The 4,486-nt window shown below is 39.9% G+C and overlaps 1 protein-coding gene across 3 annotated transcripts in view; it reads right to left on the bottom strand.

Annotated features, from left to right (window-relative positions):
* Nucleotides 1–4,435, bottom strand: part of ZNF568 (zinc finger protein 568) — a 31,340-nt gene extending 26,905 nt beyond the window's left edge. The window contains exons 1-2 of one of the 3 annotated variants that reach the window (XM_017506451.2): nt 4,143–4,435; nt 3,103–3,172 (exon numbers count right to left, since the gene is read on the bottom strand). The gene's annotated coding sequence lies outside the window, so the exon portion shown is untranslated. The remainder of the gene's footprint in view (nt 1–3,102; nt 3,173–4,142) is intronic. The other 2 variants (XM_037730726.1, XM_017506449.2) reach the window with 2 other exon arrangements.
* Nucleotides 4,436–4,486: the final 51 nt, after the last annotated feature.

The raw sequence follows: 4,486 nt of genomic DNA, 5'->3' as shown, positions 1-4,486 counted from the left end.
CTGAGTAGCTGGGATTACAGGCACACGCCACCATGCCCAGCTAATTTTTTGTATTTTTAGTAGAGACGGGGTTTCACCATGTTGACCAGGATAGTTTCGATCTCTTGACCTCGTGATCCACCCACCTCGACCTCCCAAAGTGCTGGGATTACAGGCGTGAGCCAGACAGTGATCACTTTCTAACAAACCATTAATACATACAGTCATGAATCATCTAACAACAGAGACGTGCTCTGAGAAATGTGTCATTAGACAATTTCGTCATTGTGCAAATATAAGGGTGTACTTACACAAATGTGGATGGTATAGCCTACCACCCACACATGCTATATAGTATAGCCTACTGCTCCTAGGTTACAAACCTATATGGCATGTTACTGTACTGAATACTGTAGACAACTGCAATACAAAGGTAAGCATTTGTATATCTAAACATACCTAAACACAGGAAAGAAATGCTAAAAATACAGTATAAAAGATAAAAAATGGTACAAGGGTAAAGGATACTTACCATGAATGAAGCTTGCAGGACTGGAAGTTGCTCTGAGTGAGTGTGTGGCGTGTGAATGCAAAGGCCTAGGGCATTACTGTACACTAGCGTAGACTTTATAAACACTGTACACTTAGACTACACTCAATTTATAAAAATTATTTTTATTTCTTCAAACTGTTCAATTAGCCTTAGCTTACTGTAACTTTTTTACTTTATAAGCTTTTCAATTTTTAAAAACTTTTTGACTCTTGTAATAGCACATAGCTTAAAATGCACTGTACAGCTGTACAAAAGTATTTTCTTTCTTTATGTCCTTAGTTTATAAGCTATCTTAAAACATTTTTTTTAAACTTTTTAAACTTTCTTGTTAAAAACTAAGACAAAAACACACATTAGCCTAGGCCTACACAGTGTCCAGGATGGTATCACTGTCTTTCGCCTCCACATCTGGCCCCACTGGAAGATCGTCAGGGACAATAACACACACAAAGCTGTCACATCCTATGACAACAACGCCTTCCTCTGGTATACCTCCTGAAGGACCTGAGGCTGTTTTAGTTTTTTTTTTTTTTTTTTTAATAAATAGGCATATGCTCCAAAGGAATGATAAAAAGTATTGTACAGTTGGTACATAAACCAGTAACATATTTATTATGATTACAAGCCTTATGTACTGTACATAATTTTATCTGTTATACTTTTATATAACTGGCAGCAGAATAGGTTTGTTTACACCAGCATCACTGCAAACACATGAGTAATGGTATTGTGCTACAATGTTATATTGGCTAGAAAGTCACTAGGTGACAGGAATTTTTCAGCTCCAATATAATCTTACAGTGGGGGTCCTCAACCCCACAACGTACTGGTACCAGTCTGTGGCCTGTTAGGAACCAGGCCACACAGCAGGAAGTGAGCAGCAGGTGAGCAAGCATTACCACCTGAGCTCCACCTCCTATCACATCAGGGTTCAGATTAGAAACTTAGGAGTGTGAACACTCTTTTGAACTGTGCACGTGAGGGATATAGATTGCTCGCTCCTTATGAGAATCCAATGCCTGATGATTTGAGGTGCAACAGTTTCATCCTGAAACCATAACCCTGCCATCCCCTGGTCCATGGAAAAATTGTCTTCCACAAAACCAGTCGCTGTGCCAAAAAGGCTGGGGACCATTGTCTTATAGGACCACTGTCATATATATATATAGTCCATACATATATGGCACATGACTATAATTTAGGTATATATACTGTCCATCCACCCCCACAATATAAATTCCATGAAAACAAGGACTTATTTTTGTCTGTTTTTGATATTGATAGTAGGTGCTCAAAACATATACTGATAAAATGGTTCAGCCATTATCAAAAACACTATGACAATCAAAAATTAAAAACAGACATTAATGCATGTGTATGTATGCATGTGTATGTGTGTGTATATACATACATATATATAAAATTCAAAGTGGGGACTCAGATAGTTGTGTACTCATGTTTCTAACGGTGTCACTTACAATTGCCAAAAGGCAGAAGCAGCCCAAGTGTTCAATGATGAATAAACTGATAAATAAAATGTTTATCCATATATGACATACTTATTATCTGGCCTTAAAAAGACAGGAAATTCCTATACATGCTAACATGGATGAATCTTGAGGACATTACACTAAGTTAAAGAAGGGTCACAAAAGGACAAACAACATATGATTCTGCTTACATGAGGTACCTAGAATAATCAAATTCAGAGACAGAAAGTAGAATGGTAGATGCCAGAGGCGGGGGGAAGGGGAGTAGAGAGTTATTGTTTGATAGGTGCTGGGTTTCTGTTTTCAAGAAGAGTTCTGTGGATGGATCGTGGTGATGGTACCAGAACAATGTGAATGTACTTCATGCCACTGAACTGTACACTTAAATATGGTTTAGATGGTAAATTCTATGTCCTATATTTTACTACAATTAAATAGATCTATGTATACAGTTGGCCTTCCTTATCCACAGGTTCTGCATCCTCAGATTCAATCAACCTCAGATAAAAAATATAGCTGGGCCTACAATAGTTGTGTCTGCACTGAACATGTATAGATTTTTTCTTATTATTCCCTAAACAATACAGTGTAACAGCGATTTACATAGCATTTACATTGTATTAGGTATTACAAATAATCCAGAGTTGATTTAATGTATACAAAAGGATGTAGGGACTTAAGCATCTATGGATTCTGGTATCCATGGTGGAGAGGGGGATCCTGAAACCAATCCCTCCCAGATACGAACAGTATATAGAATAAATGAGCTACTACTACTAACTTGGGGATTTAAAACTAGAAGAAAGTAATATATCAGACAAGAATAACACAGAAATTGGTGGATAGTTTGGAGTTCGAGTATTTTAAGATCTTATTTAAGGTTAAGTCTGCATATTAAAAATAAAAGGATATTAGCAGAAACAAAACTAGGGGAGAAAAAGGGATAAGGTGAATTTGCACAATAAAAATATATATGTGCAACTATTATATATCAATCACAAAATGTTTAAGGCATAATAAATAGGAAATAAAACATTTTTTATCAGCAAATCATGATAAATGCCACTGAATTATACTCACCTATTAAAATAACAGTCCAACAAAAGTAACGGATGTAAGCCCAGCAATACGCTCTTTACAAAAAACAGATCTGAAACATAAAGACACAAAGGGGTTAGAAAATAAAATTCTTGACAAATACAATAAAACCTGAAAAGCAATATTATCAGACAAAAGAGAACCGGGATTAAAAGGCATTCACCAGGATAAAGAGGCATGTTTCTTAAGGAGGTAGATTGGAATTTTAGTGCAATTCGTCACCCCCTCACCCCCTCATACTCTTTGCAGTGTAACTTTGTCCTCCAACTGTGGGCATAATTTAATAAGCTTAATCATGTGACTTGTTCCGGTTAAGGCCATCTCTCTTGTACTCTGGTGACCCATCATGAGCAGAAAATGCCCTGGCAGCAAATGTCCTTTTGGCCTGAGACCCAGAAAGAACACCTGTGGAGCAGATCTTAATTCGTCGGGCAGCCCACACACTCAGCCAAGCCCTGCCTAGATCAGCTGCACACAGCGATTGTGCAAGCCTGTGAACATGAGAATAAGGACTTGCTGTTGTATGGCATTGAGTTTAGGGGTGGTTTTTAGACATAGTTACTATCATGGCAATAGCTAACTAATACACATAAAAGCAGCAAGTCATAAGATGATAATGAACCTGAAAAGTTTACCAAGGAAAACTGGAAAACTACAAAGGGCCAAGGACTGTTAAGGTAAAAAAAAAGGCAGCAAAGGAGACTACAGAGGAGTGGACGACAGGGAGGGAGAAAGAGTAGAAAACAAGTGTTTTTCAAGCCATTACCAACTATGTTAAACGCTACAGAGAAGCAACTCAAGACAAGAACTACTAGACATTAAAATCACGCACACTTCGCCACGCTCACACTCACCACAGCCTTAATCACAATCACACACATCACACATTTCATCATATTCACGCGCAACCAAACATCACAATCACCCATCACAATTATTCGTGCCGTCACACTCAAACATACAACCACAACCCCACACTAACTCTCATCACAGTTTTTTGTCCCAACATCTGAACCACTCACCAGGAGCGTACTCTGAGCACTCCCCCTGCGGCTACTCGGGACACTCTGGGCCTAAGAGGCGCCGTGTCCCGTCAGCCGCCCACGGCTGGTGCAGTCCAGACCGTTTGAGTCCCCCGCTCGCCCCGCGCTGCGGGGACTCGGCAGCGTCGTCTGCCGGAAACGCCCGAATGCCCAGCCAGCGCGCAGTTGCTGAGATGCTGGTTGAAGGCGACCCACAGACAAGTCCGAACAGAAGCCTACAACTCCGAACCATCCCTTCGCGCCCGTGACATTTCTGAGGACAACACCTCCCAGCAGGCCCCGCGGCCTCACTCAACTTCCGTCCAGAACGCACGTGCGCTTCC

This window comes from Cebus imitator, unplaced genomic scaffold (genome assembly GCF_001604975.1).
Source record: "Cebus imitator isolate Cc_AM_T3 unplaced genomic scaffold, Cebus_imitator-1.0 Scaffold356, whole genome shotgun sequence".
Taxonomy (NCBI): Eukaryota; Metazoa; Chordata; class Mammalia; order Primates; family Cebidae; genus Cebus; species Cebus imitator.
Note: the sequence above shows the minus strand (reverse complement) of the source record. Positions and strands in the feature narration are given on the sequence as shown.